The sequence below is a fragment of the Canis lupus genome, chromosome 4 (genome assembly GCF_003254725.2).
Source record: "Canis lupus dingo isolate Sandy chromosome 4, ASM325472v2, whole genome shotgun sequence".
Classification (NCBI taxonomy): Eukaryota; Metazoa; Chordata; class Mammalia; order Carnivora; family Canidae; genus Canis; species Canis lupus.
Window position 1 is genome coordinate 85,128,600 of NC_064246.1, and position 16,899 is coordinate 85,145,498.

The 16,899-nt window shown below is 36.1% G+C and overlaps 1 protein-coding gene across 8 annotated transcripts in view; it reads left to right on the forward strand.

Moving 5' to 3' along the window:
• The window catches only part of CDH18 (cadherin 18), a 953,252-nt gene that overhangs the window by 745,071 nt on the left and 191,282 nt on the right, over positions 1-16,899 (forward strand). The gene's annotated exons all lie outside the window — the stretch shown is intronic.

A 16,899-nucleotide genomic window follows, 5' to 3' on the forward strand; every position in this document is an offset into this window, starting at 1 on the left:
GCCCGGGGCGCGATCCTGGAGACCCGGGATCGAATCCCACCCACATCGGGCTCCCGGTGCATGGAGCCTGCTTCTCCCTCTGCCTGTGTCTCTGCGCCTGTCTCTCTCTCTCTGTGACTATCATAAATAAATAAAAATTAAAAAAAAAATTAAAAAAAAAAAGAAAACAAGGTTTTCAACATTCTCTGTCCACTGTACATGATGTAATTAAATTAACCAACAACCTTATTTCTACTTAGCCTCTTCCAATTTTATTTTATTTCAACAGTAAACAAAAAAATTATTTGTGGAAGATCACTATGTTTGGATAAAAGATGTAAAGTATATCTTTTTCAATTTCAATATTAATTTGTGTAATTCCAATGAAAATCTGCTTGAAAATAATTTTATTTCCCCAAAGCAGTATTTCATGTTTATTAATAGATAAGCAGTTAAAATATAGAATGTATGGTCCACAAAATCTGCATGAGGACAAAAGTCCATAATAGGAGACACTTTGTCATTTTTTTTCTTACCCAGAGCCCACTCTAATTGATATAACCACACTAATAATTACACAGATACATTTTTAAATAATTTCCTATAATTAACTGCATAATAGACAAAAATAGTTAATTAGCTCACTGGCTAATGAATTTGCTTCTCTTAGAGAAGAAATCATGCATTAATTCAGAACTGTGTCATGTTGCCAAATTACTGAAAGAAACATCTCACTTGATTTTCTTTGTTTTTGTTTTTTTTTTTTTCTCACTTTATTTTCTTTAAGGAAGAATTCTGAATAGTTCCTAAAACGTAGCAGAGTGTATGGGGATCCACACTAGAAGTCCATTCTATATAGCACGAAAATAAAGTCAATGAACTGGAGCCTACTGGTTCTCCACTCAATATCGATTTCTCACTTTGCTGGGCCTATTAGAACTCGAATTTTACTCATTGTAGCAACATTCTCAGTTACAGAGCTAGACTTCCCAGCTGCCCTGTCACTACGGGGACATAGCTCTAGCCAGGGAAAGAGAAAGACCATCGGAGGGTTTTTGGTCTGTCTGTGTAGGTGCCAAGGCTTCCTCTCGTTGGTTTCCCATCTTGCGGGTTTAAACGTATGCGTAATTATTGCAGGTGCAGCAGCTGTCTTGTAACCATGTGGCAGTGAGCACATAAGGTGAGAGTCACATGCAAAACTTGGTGAGCAAAAATCTAGCAGGGAAGTCACTCTGTCCGAGGAATTTCTTTGTGCAAACACATGCAGCAATGAAACCTGACTCTGGTGAAATGTGCTTTGCGGTTGGGCGGGTCACAGTCACAGCCCAGGGCATCGCCTACACAGGTGTGGGGCGGGCTCACCTAGACTATTTTCATTCCTTTCAACCCCAAATCCAGGATCCTGAGAGAGAGCACAGTGCTTTATACGGCATATAAGTAGCCATTTGACAGGTCTAGGGCCCACGCTACACTAGAAAAGGAGATTCTTCACACTGACTTGACTATCAAAAGATATATTAATCATTGGTATTGGGGGAGATCAGAGAGTGAAACCAAAGATAATTTTCTCTGACATTCCATTGAAAATGTGTATCTGGAAAAATAATTTTAACTGTCATCAAGACGTAGTGAATGTACTGTTGACATTAAGGATGTCAGAGAGCTCTCCTGCTCCACGGCAAGGAGATCATCGTGTCCTATTTACATTAACAGAATTAATAATATCTATCAAACTTAATTGATACAGGTATAATTCTAATAAAAAACATAGATTAGGGTTCTATATTAGTTACACTATTTGCTACAGCCTAGATAGAGCCATATAATTGAAATACTTTGAATTGGACACTTAAATGAAATTAATGGTATGAAAACTACATTTAACTAAAGTTGTTAAGCAAATGAAGAAAGGAAACCAATTGAATCCATTTTTTCCTCAAATATCAAATTCCTGTAACTATATTAACTATTACGAGAAAGGGAAAAAAGTAATCTCTTTGAACATAAAATAGTAGTGATTGGAATCAATGTTGGTTATTTTTAAGATGTTTTATTACTATTTTTTTCTTTGTTAAAAAATAGCTTTATCATATGTAATTTCTGAATGCTTGTTGTTACATTGTAGAAATGCAACAGATTTGTGCCTATTGATTTTCTATCCTGCAACTTTACTGAATTCTTTTATTATCTCTACGTTTTTGGTGGAGTCTTTAGGGTTTCCTATATATAATAGCATTTCATCTGCAAGCAGTGACAGGTTTACTTCTTTCCTTCCAATTTGGATGCCTAATTTTTGCTTTCGTTTCTTTGGCTTTTTGTGTCAGAGTCAAAAAAAAAAAATCGTTCCCACGATCTATGTCAAGAAACTTGCTGCCTATGTTTTCTCCGAGGAGTTTTATAGCTTCAGGTCTTATGTTCATGTGTTTAATCAATTTTAAGCTAATTTCTGTGTGTGGTATAAGATAGTGGTCCAGTTTCACCTTTGGGATACGGCTGTACAGTTTTCCAGACACCATTTATTGAAGAGACTATCCTCTCCGCACTGTGTATTCTTTGCTTCTTTCTCATATATCAATTGATGACGTATGTAAGAGTCTACGTGTGGGCTTCTTCCTCTGTTCCATTGGTCCATGTAGATTTTATGCCAGTACCATAGTGTTTGGATTACTGTAGCTTTCTAGTGTAATGTAAAATCAGGGCACATGATACATCCAGCTGTGTTATTTTTTCTCAAGATTACTTTGGCTTTTGGGGGTCTTTTGTGGTTCTATACAAATTTAGAATTGTCTGTTCTATTTCTGTGAAAATTTCCATTGGAATCTTGATAGAGATTGTATTAAATCCAGAGATTGCTTTACATGCTATGGACATTTTAACATACTGGTTTTTTAAGCCACATGCATGGAATGTATTTCCATTTACTTATGTCTTCTTCGATTTCTTCTACTGAAGTCTTATAATTTTTAGTGTATAGATCTTTCACTTTCTCAGTTAAATTTATACCTAAGTATTTCATACTTTTTATGCAATTATAACAGATCATTTTCTTAATTTTTCTTTCTTATTGCTTGTTGTTATGGTAAAGAAATACAACAGGTTTTTGCATATTGATTTTCTATCCTGCGATATTACTGAATTTTTTTTATTAATCTCAACAAGTTTTGGTGGAGTCCTTAGGGTTTCCTATATATGATAGCATTTCATCCGCAAATCATGATAGTTTTACTTCTTTCTCTCCAATTTGAAAGCTAAAATATTTTTGTTGCATAATTGCCCTGGTTAGGATTTCTTATACTATGTTGAATAAAAGTGGTGAGAGTGGGCAACCCTGATTTATTAGAGGGTATTAGTACTAATACCCTTTAGTATTAGAAGAAAAGCTTGTAGCTTTTCCCTGTTGAGGATTGTAGGAGTGCTGACAGCACAGACTTCATCTTTGGCCTTCCATCTTGTTTTCCCATCTGGTGCATCGATGGTGCCATGTCAGATAACCAACAGAGGTCACTAGGCTCACAGATGGTGCAGCCTTAGGTAACGACCCTGTGGCCTCACCACCATGGTCATCACTCCATAAGGGCTGGGGGTTAAGGTCCAGGTAGGAATAGAGATGAGAGGCTGCAAGTAGCTGCCTAGTGCTCTGGATCATCCATCTGCCTGATTGCTCCATCAGTAATTTACCTCAAATAAAACTCTGTAAAAATGTTATGGAGAAGTGTGGTTGGTTTTTCAGTATTAAAGTGTCTTCTCAGTCTGGAGGGTACATTGCTGACCCTCCTCCACCTTGAAATAATTTGCACAGTCAGCAGGATACAGACAGAACAAGCATGCATAAAGGGACATTGTCAGGGGAAGCTCCTTGTCCATCTCCAGGGTGGGGAAGGACAGAGCCTGGGAACTCAAAGAAGGAAAGGGGAAAACCAAGTTGGGCAGCCACCTCCATGTGGGGAGGCTTGGGCAGGTTTTTTTTTTTGTGTGTGTGTGTGTGTGTGTGTGTGTGTGTGTGTTTTGGACCAGTGTATGATTACAGGACCCCCCCCCCCCCAAATGACTAAGGGATGGTGACATATCCTATTCAAAATAGTAGGGAAAAGGAAATAGAGAAGGGAACGTGAACAAGCCTTTGCAGTGGTGGCTTGGGCACTCATCCACGCCTTAAGATACATCATAGAAAAGGACTTATGAGCAAGGAGAGAATTGGACAGAGCCAAGAAGCACTGGCTTTGGGAAAGGATATACAAGCTGCATATTCCTCTAATACAGGTATTATGTCCAAAATAATTCAAAAGCAGGAGGAAAAATTAGAAATTATGGCAAGTAAGGTGGCAAAGATGTATGAGCACAGATTGCCGCACACTAGAGTGACAATAATTCGATCTCAAGAAAATTGGGGCCCTAAATCATGAGACCTCTGGAGTAATGACTCCTCTCATGAGGACATTATCAAAGAGGAGGAAAATGGTTTCCAGGCATGACTTTTGATTCCAACAAAGACCAGGCCACTCATGAGCCTGAGGATGACCAAGAAGAAACTCCCACTAGTCAGTAAACAGCTCTGAGGGAACGTGCTGCAGCCTGGTGGAGCTAACCAAGTAACTTAAAGCAAAAGGGCTGAGAAGGGGTGGCTGCTTGGGTGTTAACCACTGTGGGAAACTGGGGGGAGAGAGTATTATTATGTTAAATGGGTTTAAAACCATCCAAAACAGCCTCAGTGACTTCTGGGCCTGCCTTGTGACAAGACTGTATACCATAGGCGTGGGCGAGGATCCCACATGCTCTTAGCTGATTTGATTGATTAGGTAAATGCTAGCATTAAGATGAGCTGGATTATTGAAGGGGGTGTTCTCTTCCCTGTTTTGCTGGATTTCTATGGAAGAACCACAAGAGATTATACATGAACTGCCATTCATGAAACATGCCATTTATATTTAGTGTTTTAGAAGCCCACACGGAGCATTGTTTTCGTCTGGTATGGAAGACTGCATCTTAGAGTCAGCCTTGGGGTCATGGGCTAGGACTTTAGTATCCTGCCCCCATGGTTAATGGGCCCACTGCTACAGGAGCAGCTATGGTGGCCGACTTAACTGAATCTATAATGAGAGAAACAGATCGAAACATGGAGGAAAAGAGATGATTCTGCTGGTGATAAAATGGCAGCAAAGGGCCCCCTCAAGGTCCCTTGTAAACACTTGTGACAAGATTTAATATCGTCAGGGACCCCAAGAGACAGTGTAAACAGGCAACCTGGTTTGGTCTTGCTAAAGCTATGGAAGGCATTGCCTAAGGGAAAGCAGTTTACTCCCTTGGAGGAAGGCTCCAAAGAGCCAGCTGTGTCACCAGAGTGCTCCTCGACTAATAGTGGAATTTCAGGGGTAAATACCCCATGCCCGTAGAGGACCAGGGGTTAGGCTAATGTTGCCCTCTAGTGCATGCAGTAGGGGACGCCCCCAGGCCCCATGCGGAGTACACCGTTTATTGGCCTTGCACTAACAGACTGTACTATGTATACATACGTACTTGAATAATGTAGCCATTATGTGTATGTCTATACTATATATACAAATAAATTATATTATTCTTGAGAGGAAACATGCCTATTTTACCTTTGTTTATCCACACCTCCTGGCATACAACACTGTATTAGGATCAGTGACTAAAAAATGTCTGTTTCTACTTTGGGTTATGGGTATTAACACAATTTTGAAAATTGAAAAGAAACAAATGTTGCCTTAAATTAACTTTCTTGTCTCCTTAAAACCTTTATTTCCTTTGCTCATTTGTTTTGTTTCTTAAACTCCACATATGAGTGAAATTATATGGTATTTGTCTTTCTCAGACTGACTTATTTCACTTAGTATGATATCTCTACTTCTATCTGCATTGCTGCAAATGGCAATGTTCCTTTCTTTTTATATGGCTGAGCATTATTCCGTTTTATTTAAACCACATCTTCTGTATCCACTCATCAGTTGATGGACACTTGGGCTATTTCCATAGTTTGGCTGTTGTAGGCAAAGCTGCTCTAAACATTAGGGTTTGAATTAGTCCCTTTGAATTAGTATTTTGGTATTCTTTGGGTAAATACCAAGAAAAGGGAAAAAGAGAATGAGACGAACCAAGAAACAGACTCTTAATTATAGAGAACAAACTGATGGATACCAAAGGGGAGGTGGAGGGGGATGGGTTAAATAGGTGATGGGGATTAAGAAGGGTACTTCTTGCGATGAGCAGTGGGTCAGTGGGTGTTGTGTGGAAGTGTTGGATCACTATGTTGTAGACCTGAAACTAGTATTGCACTGCATGTTAACTAACTGTAATTTAAATAAAAACTAAAAATATATATATATTTTCTTGTCTTTGATACAATTTTTCAGTTTTTAGATATGTGCCAAGGAACAACATTGGTATTATTTGCTCCATGCAATGTAACACAGGTATTTTTGGCAAACATTTGAAGCTTGATTCATAATTTTTATTCATAGGACAAGCTGTACCGAATCTTAGTCACTCAGAAGCTAAATAATTTTGATAGGTCATATGATAATGACTACTTTAGCAAATAACTGCACCTGTCTTTTTTAGAAGGTAAAATAGGACACAGGGATATTTTGAGGGAAAATGTTGTAAGAGTACATTAAATGATATCTAGAATGAATTAAAGACACTTTAGTTATAAAGATGGATCTTCAGAATAGAACACTAGATTTAAAAGCCTTTACACTATGGTCTAGGTGCTATATTGGAAATAAAATTTGTTTGTTTTTGTTTCTGCTTTTTCTTTAAGATTTTATTTATTTATTCATGATAGACATAGATAGAGAGAGAGGCAGAGACACAGGCAGAGGAAGAAGCAAGATCCATGCTGGGAGCCCGACGCGGGACTCGATCCCAGGACTCCAGGATCACACCCTAGGCCAAAAGCAGGCACTGAACCACTGAGCCACCCAGGGATCCCCCAGGAAATATAATTTGGAAAAAGCATTTAGCCTTCCACAGATCCATTGCAGGGTATTTGGGAAAATTTTGCAAGGCATCCAGGATGAACATATACAACCCGATGCAAATGAGTGTGATAAGAGATTATTATTGATGCGCATAGAATCAGTGAGTATGCCTGTGAATGCATCTGTATTTAATAAATGCTGGATTAACCTTAATGAAGGTTAATGAAATTTATTGATGATGAAATTTTGATAGCTGAAATATTTCTACATTAGACAAAAAAAAGTATCCTGCTAGAATGTAACTCGCGTACTATTTCAGGACAGAAGGAATCCTGATTAGGGTCCAGCCAGTGCTCTACTCTGCTACGGTTGGAAAGGAGGGGGCTTCATTGGGGGTCCTGTAAGGAAGAAGACTCCTTATATTTGGGATTGTGAACAGAAGAGAAGGAGACTGACATGGCTATCCTAAGGAATATTTGTGAAGGAAACCAGAATTATATCCTATACCAAGAGTGTAGAGTTGCTAGTCATGTGCAGCTATTTTACCTTCATGTCAAATCTTAGATCATTAAGCATTCCTCTCAAGCCCAGAGGGTCTCATCCCCTATCATGATCTCTTCAAACACATAAACTTTGAAATATGTATATTTTGAACTCACTCTTTCACTCTCTATCACCACTTAACCCTTATTTTTTTTGTAAACATATCATTTATAAAATATATAAATTATAAAAACATATGATCTGTATAGACATACTATTTGATTTCACACACAAGTATCTAAAGTATTCAACTTTTTGATGGATGGAGACTATGCCTATTTTCAATTTTTACAATTTCCTATTTTACAACATTCTACTCATCCCAGGACTATGAATCTGTGGTAATTTTAACTTGTATGTCATAATTTGTTCAAACATAGAGCTATTTTAAAGATAATTATCAATTTTTTGGAAATATGCCATTGAGTGAGATTAGCTTTTGCCATAGGCAAGTTCCACATTGAGTTTAGAAGTCCACTTCTTTCCTGACCTCTGGATTCCAAGGACTACTATATAGATTTCATTATCTGATATATTGACTAGATTGTAACAGAATGGACTATAGCGAACCTTTCATCTCAAGGTGCGCAATTATAAAATGATAATTCTGTTCCTAGAAAAACGCATTAAATAATTTATTTTCAGAAGACTTTTAGATTTTAAAATTATCCTCATCAATCACTTCACCAAAATAATCTCATAAGCACAAATGTGACCTATTCTGAAATACAGGCTAGAATTTGTGGTTCCCAAGTGAATATAGCTCTTTGCAGAAGTGACAAAACAGGCTCCGAGTTTGATAGGACAGGCATCAGGCATATATAAACAGGCAGAGATGGGATTTATCTGAGATGGACTAGCTGCAGCATTTACAAAATTTAAAGATGTTTTCACTTGCCAGGGACGGAAGGAAGATTCCATGTGGATTTCCGTAAGGCATCCCTGACTCAGAGATCTGGAGCAGGGAAGACTAAAACACCTTCCCTAGCCGGGGCCCATGTTCATCTGAGGAAGATAGAGGCGGATCACTGAACAGGCACCATAAAGACTTAGATGGATTGACTCTACTTTCTCTCTCTGGGAGCTCATGGAATATACTCAAGGCTGTTCACATCACTTTTGTTTTGCTTTCTGATCTTGATAAAGCCTTCATATCACCACGCCATCATGGGTCCATTAGAGTGAAAGGCTTTCAATTTTTCTTCTTGTGACCTAAAAAAAAAAAAAAAAAAAAAAAAAAAAAAAAAAAAATTGTATTCTCTTATTCTAGAAATATTGAACTTTCCTCCTTATATTTTCTTCCTTTGTTCCAAAGCCAGGGCCTTTTTTAAAAGAGTATTCAATCAAAGCACTGTATCAGATCTTCTTCTGATGATTTTCTATAGTACTGTGTGAAGATATGTCAGATTTAAAAATGCTACTTGCATATAATGATTCATGCTTTATAGTTTGCTAGTGCCCTGACTAGTTAAATGGAATTCTCTAAACCATATATTAAGAATATAAACCAGTTATTATAACTAGTATGTCTACAACCAAAATGAATACATATTTAATATACAATTTTGCACTTAGAAATGCAATTTAAATAATGTTATCAGTGTGCATACTTCTAACAGATGATAGAAATATGAAACTGAGATTAATCTATAATTATTTCATCCCAAATAAGCAATGAGATTTAATTTTATATTTGAAAAGTCAGAATCACCTGCAGTAGCTACTAAATATTGAGATATATGTGGGTGGGGCCTCATAATTTAGGGCATAAAACAGGCCATATTTTCTACTTTGGACATTTTCTTCTCTATTTTTTTTTTTAGTAGACATTACATTATGTGTTTTAACTGGACCTTCCAAGTATTTCTATAACATGTAAAAGCAAAATTACTCATAAGATTGATTTCAATGGATTCATTCGTTCATTCAATATTTGTTGCTTGCACTGTATGTACAAGACTCTGAACTGTTAAGTTTTGTTCAGTTAATGGAATAAAATCAGGACCTAAATTACTGACAACAGCTTCCTTACCAGATTAAAAATATATCACGAGGAAACAAACCAAAAATTCCAAACTAGCCCTCTCAAATATTCACATCAAGAATGTTCATCACATTTTCCCAATGCAATAAGACAAATATATTTAATTTTTTTGAAGCCATTTTTACAAATAGTGAGTGTGTTCAGTCTTATTGAGAACAACTGGGTGGCTCCTGTGATCTCTTTCTAGATGATAAATCATGTTTAAAACAGAATTCTAGTGAAAAATATTGTCAGTGTTGACAGCATTTAGACAAATTCATCCTTCTTTGTCACTAAAGCTGACGTTGGTTATGAAATGCCCCATACTCTCCGTGGCATACTTTCTTGCCAATAGAGCATACTGACACTTTCACAGTTCCTTCTAGATTTATCGTGCATACATTTTTAACCTCCAAATCAAGATACGCATTTTAAAACTAATGTTTTTTTTTTTTTTTTGGAGAACTTATTTAGTTGAAAGCTTTAGAGATGTGAAAAAAAGTCTATACTGAAGCTAATGGTATTTGTTAAAAATTAATTAAGTTCCGTGGAATCATGACTCCCACAGCCTATTGAACCATTTTTAGATCATAGCCAAACAGAGTAATGAGATTTCTGCATCCCATAAGATATTTATTTATTTATTTATTTATTTATTTATTTATTTATTCCATAAGATATTTATATGGTACAAGGAATGTGGTTACTCCAAGAATAGGTCATCCAATGTGGTTAACTAAAATACTCACAAAGGATCTACAGTTTCCTAATTTTTGAAATCTATGAGATAAAACAACTGATTTATTTTTACTAATTACAAAGTCTTTTCCAGGAGGATATGTGAGATTATGTTAGTGGAATTACCTCAAATTCCAATAAAGATTCTAGGTCCAAATTTGCTTCTAAGAGTTCAATTTAAAGAAACAGTTACTTGAATGAGATGTAATATTATACTTTTTTTTTTAAAAAATCAGTCCTAATCTGTTAAAAGAAAAAAAAATACTGGTGAGCTCCAGAGGTAAAAATTTATAGAAAAAAGAACGCCAGACCCAGATTCGTATGATAAAGGTACATTTCTGCTCCACTGTGTACTCCCCTTGTGGCCTGATTAAGTCAATTCATGACTCTGAACTTCAGTTATTTTGCCTATAAAACTAAAATAAATATGCCTCCTCTAATTATCTATCAGGACAGCTGTGGATATTTTTTAAACTTACACGGTATTAAAGCCATGTTCATGTACAGCTCTATGCATTTCTTTGGAAAATTGTCTATTCAAGGCCTCTGTTCATTTTTTAATTGAATTGTTTGGGTGTTTTGGTGTTGAGTTATGTACTTTATATATTTTGACATTAGTCCTTATTGGATATATCATTTGCTATTATCTCCTCCCATTCAGGAGGGTTTTTTTTGTTGTTGTTTTTGTTTTGTTTTGTTTTTTGTTTTAATGTAGTTGATGGTTTCTTCACTGTGAAAAAGCTTTTTTTATTCTGGGATAGTCCCAATAGTTTATTTTTGCTTTTATTTTCCTTGGCTCGAGAGATATATCTAGAAAAACATTGCTATGGCTGATGTCAGGGAAATTGCTGCCTGTGTGCTCTTCTAGGAGTTACATGATTTTAGGTTTCACATTTAGGTATTTAATCCATTTATTTTTGTGTATGGTGTAAAAAAATGGTCCAGTTTCATCCTTTTGTCTGTAACTGCCCAGTTTCCCAGCATCATTTGTGGAAGATACTGTCTTTGCCCTATTGTATATTCTTGCCCCCCTCATCCATAGATTAATTGAATATATCGGTGTAAAATGAATCTATCATCTATCATCTATCTATCTATCTATCTATCTATCTATCTATCTATATCATCTACCTATCATCTGTCATTTCTGGGCTCTCTATCCTGTTTCATTTATCTATATGTCTATTTTTGTGTCAATACTATCCTGTTTTGATTGCTATAGCTTTTTAGTATATCTTGGAATCTGGAATTGCTATACTTCAATATTGCTTTGGCTATTCAGGTCTTTTGTAGTTCCATATGAATTTTAGGATTGCTTGTTTTAGTTTTGTGAACAATCCTGTTGCTATTTTTATAGGGATTACATTGAATCTGTAGAATGCTTTGGGTAGTATGGAGATTTCAACAATAATTGTTCTTCCAAGCCATGGGCATAGAGTATCTGTCCATTTGTCTGTGTTGTTTTGGAGGGGTTAAAAAAGCTCTTGCACATTACAGAATTATCATTATAATAAAATTTAATTACCATAAACTTATGCTGCAATGTATGTCATAAGTAAACGAGTGCTAAAACATCTGATCCGATATAGAAGTAAGTAAAAAGAATAGTGCAATCAACTGGATTTTGACTTTTATGTTTGAGGCTATATTCCAGTCTTTGAGTGGTGATGTTGAAAGGGAACTCACTTCTGGAAGCTATTTATCCTCCGTATGTGCATGAGGATGCTGAAATTTGGTCATAGTTGGAGTCAAAGGTTGTTGTACCCAGTGCTCACAATAAATCGTGGCTTGAACTCTTAGAGTTGGAGTTATCTGAAGTGTCAACTCAGAGAGCACTAACCTATTCCTGATTACAGCACCCAGGATGCTGATTGCAGTCTGGAAAACGGTGTAAAGGACAGGCCCATGCATCATTGTCAGTGAACTTGGGAACAATAATTGTGATTTTGTGACTATTTTTATAAGTGATTGCATGTCAGACAAGAAAAAAAAAACTAATACATTTTTAGGTTTTTAATGTGTTCTAAATTTCACATAGACTGGCTATTTCTGTTGTATAAGCAGATCACTAATCTTTCATTTTGTCTCTTTCTGAGTAGCAGGATGTTATTTAATATTCAAGAGCCTGGTATCCTTAGATTTAACACTGCAGTGATGTTTTTAAAATTACCCTTTGTAGCAAAGACTCAACATAACCACAATTTATGCCCCTAATTTGTACTTGTTCAATAAACAAATCATTAGTTTGGAGACAGAAGGTCAATGCAGAAAAAAAAAAAATAATTATGAGTGTATCCTACCAGCAAATTGATGCATTGTTTTCTATGCATACACACAGACTTGGAGCTATAATTCTATTCCCCATCCTTCTCACACGTGCATGCATGAACGTGTGCACACAGTCATGCGCCAGGAAACAGGTATTGTCTGGTGTCACAGGCAATGGAATGGAACAAAAGGACTGAGTTATGAGTTCATTCAACACTAATGACCTGAGCCTCACTCTCAGGGACTGTCCAGGCTACTTCCATGTACTGTTCCTGAGCTGTAGCAGGATCTTCTTTTCTCTGACCATTTTTTCTCCTGGATGTCCTTCTCGAAGCGTCACATGAGAGCCTCATTACAGTATGTCATTCACCGTACATAGTTGCCCTCATCATTCATTGACTCATTCACCAAATATTCACTTATACTCAATAAACATTCATTAATTGTAATCTTCCACAAAAAAAAAGAAATTGAAGAAGGCAATGGGGTACAAGAGGGAGATTATGTCCCAGCTCAGACACACACACACACACACACACGGGCACACACACACACACACACACACAGCTTAATTGTGACTTATTTTGAGAATTTAGCTATCTACTGGGCATTGTATCAATATGACTGTTAGGCTCATTAAATGTATATGGACTCAAAACAAATTTATGTTTTGCCTTCTTTAAGATTAAGTCTGCTTTAAAATATGTCCAGTTATTTTTTTTTTATTTTCTTGCCAGATGATTTACAAACCCAAACTCTATCTGTACACGGAGGAAGCTACTTCTTAGTTAGAATTTTCTATTACTTTTCTTTAAAAGTATTTTATTCAGTTTTGTAGAAAGTGTTTTGTTTTTCCATCACCATTTCTCAGAATAGAATTTAAAACACTGGAGGGTAGTGGGAAGAATGTGGAGCTTGAGAAAATATCCTGGAAACTTAATATCTCCTTGTAGTAACTATCAAGGAAATTCACCAATCAATGTGGTAGAAATGTCTTCCTGTCTATGGAGGCTGGTGTGTCAGATTTTGGACGCATATGTGGAAGTCCCTGCCTTGGATATGAAGTGTGCAGAATAGGAAAACGGACAATTGACCTCACTCTGAAATGGATTACATGAACTTTGGAATAGGACTTGATTCAGATTGCTCAGCTTCAACCTTCCTGGTAATATTTCCTAGTGGCATCGCCCAATTACATCTGGGAAAGATTAAAATAAAATGTCAAAGTGAAGATGCCAAGAATTTTGAGGACCAGATAAGTAGGGAGGTACAGATAACTAATTGTGTGGAAATCATAAAATCTTTCCCAATCAGAAACTCCCAAGAAAGATGCCCTTTAATTAATGTAGATGGTTGTAGTAGTTTTATTTTTTTAACTTTTAAAACATTAAGTTGATTTCAGTTCTTTTACACAATTCCTAGGAATATTTGTTGCTTGAAATTGAAAACTATGGTTTATCTTTTACTAATTCTAGAAGCCACAATTTAGACAAAGAACAAACAGTAAGATTGCTGTCAAAATAATTATATGTATTGAATCTTAATTTTTAAGAGTTGACTATAAACATTATAAACTTTAAAGATTATTCAAATGTTATTTTACGGTGATTTTTTTTAGTGTTCTTTGTATTTTTGAAGAATTTCCTTTTAATGCTGAATAGAGGTGCACCTGCATGGGCTCAGTAGGTTAAATGTCATGGCTTTGGCTTAGGTCATGAATCCTGGGATGGAGCCCTACATCATTGAGGTCCCTGCTCAGCAGAGAGTCTCTTTTTCCCTCTCCCTCTCTCCCTCCCTCTGCTCATGCTCTCCTGCATGCATACTCTCTCCCTCTCAAATAAATAAGTAAATAAAATATTTACAAAAATAAATGATAAATTCAGCTCTCTGTAGCTCAGAAATCTAGATATAAGCTTAGAATTTATAATACTTGATGTCATGTAACCAACTTCCTCTTCAGAGCTGTAGGTATTATCTCTCCCCTTATCCAAATTATATATATATTTTTTAAATTTTATACTCAATTCTATGAATACTGAATCACTTTCCTTCTTGGTGATTTTGAGGACTTTAAATAGCAAGCTTTCCTTTCCTCCTTTTTCAAAAAAAATTAATTAATATAGAGTTATTACTACTTTATTTATTAATTAATTAACTTATATAACTATATAACTATTATATATATATATATATATATATATATATATATATATATATATACATGCCATAGGGCTTCATTAAAATTGCACCATTTTCTAGATAGCGACCATACAATTTATTTTCCTTCATCCTTTGTTGTTTCTAATCCCCCACACACTTGTCTCCATAAATTATCATCACTAACTTTAGGTGATCCTTGTTTGGGTGTTTGTGGTCAGGAAGACATTTGTGGTATATCTAGTCATAATTACACATTGTCTGTTTCCCTGACAATGCAAAAAGTATCAATTTCATTAATTTTAAATACAATGAATTTTGCTGTAAAGCTTGTTTTATACTTACAAATATGTTCCAACATGATCGATACATTAAGAAGCCATTTTTGCATAATGCAAATTTTGCATATTCTCATGTCCTACTCCATCCACGAGAAACTAGGTAAACACAGAGAACTTCACCAAAGTGAATGCACAAAATGTGCACACACACAATCATACACTTCAAACACCAAGTAGCTAACTCACTGCACGTGTAATGAGCCATACCTACATCATCTGTTACCACTTTCCCATCCAATTTTAGAGAAGCTTCCTTCTTCTCGCTGACACATATTAAAATGTCCCATCTTCTCTTGCAGTAATCATGGGGCTGCTACCACTGGACTGTGGAAAACTATCTATGGTACTTACAAGTCTGGTACTTAGAAATTACCCTGTGTGATCCTCCACCCATCTCTTCTTCCTTAGTGATGTGTCGGTGTCCAGTCTGAGAATATTTTCCTTTAAGTAGAGAGAGCTTAACACAAGAAATTGGATATATATTTGGTCTAATAGCAGAGAAGCCAGACACGGGATGATGGGATGAGGGTTGGGGGTGGAGAGAAAGATAGAAACAGAGAAAGAGAGACAACTAGAGCAAGTGGAGCAGAAGGTGATGTTGTTGGAGCCTATGAATCAGGGAATTGGATATTGGCACCAATATATGCCAGCTTGGATAGATCTAAACCCGTGGAGGAAAAATTGCCCCTACCCCAAGTTTGCCAAAGAAATAGGAGGCAAAATCTTGGCAAATATGTTCCCATACATGGGTCTTTTGACAATAGCTCTCAGGAGCCAAGCACAGGAAAGTCTCAAAGGCAGTTGCGCGTGATGCAAAGCAGAGAAGAGAAGGGCTGTAACTGGATCTGAAAGCAAATAGAAAAATGACCTACAAAGGGGGACCCTTGAACCAATTTGTCCTGGGTTGTATGGTTATAAAATGGAGGTAGTTAGGGCCCTGTTTTGCAAAAAGCTGCTCAGTAGAGTCACCTGACCAGCCCCGGAATGTTCTGTGATGAATAAACATTGAACCTGTTAAGTCACTGAAGTTTTAGAATTTGTTTCTTGTTGCTTAGCTGAGGCTGTTGTGATTGTAAGGATTTTCATTTTCTATAGTGGACATTTGTGTTTGCAGCCTTATCTCCTTCTGAGACCTGATTTCTCTTTGTGTCTGAGGAGGCGGATTAAACCCCGAGATACATTTATGGGTTGCGTGACCTTAACTAATTCAACCAGCTGTTTCAGAGCAGGACATGCCATTTAAACAAGTCCAACCAGAATCTTTAATTTGTCCTTAAGATATTCTTTCCTTTTGATCTAAATGAAACAGCATGTAACCCCGGAAATTCCTGACAGCCATGTTCTAACCGGAGATGTGTCAAGCCTCTAATAAAGCTGTAATAAAGAAAGGAAAGTGGGAAAATAATTAGATCTTGGTGATATCATTAAGTCTTGGGATCAAACAGTATCTACCTTGAAAATTATGGGAGATCAATATCGCCTTAAAGAATAAAGGGAATATATTTTTCTCCTCCATTCATTATTTCTTTCATGTTATATATCTTAAATTCTAAGCTACAGCTATTTTTAAATTAGTATTTTTATAAATATACAGGTTTATTTCAGAAAATCTGAAAAATATAGAAAAATCTGAAAATATTAAATTATAATTTCATCATCTTCCCATCTGAACAGAGCTATAACTTTCATGTTTTATACTACTTTTATTATTCCTGTGCACATATTTAAGTATACATTATACATAGAATTAGATCTATGGCTGAATATACTTATATTTTATTATTATAGAACACTTATTCTAGTAACAAAGGTTTTCATTCCCTCCATACTTTGGTCTTTTAAATAATACCTTATGGGGCACCTGGTTGAGCATCTGCGTTTGGCTCAAGGCGTGACCCCGGGCTCCTGG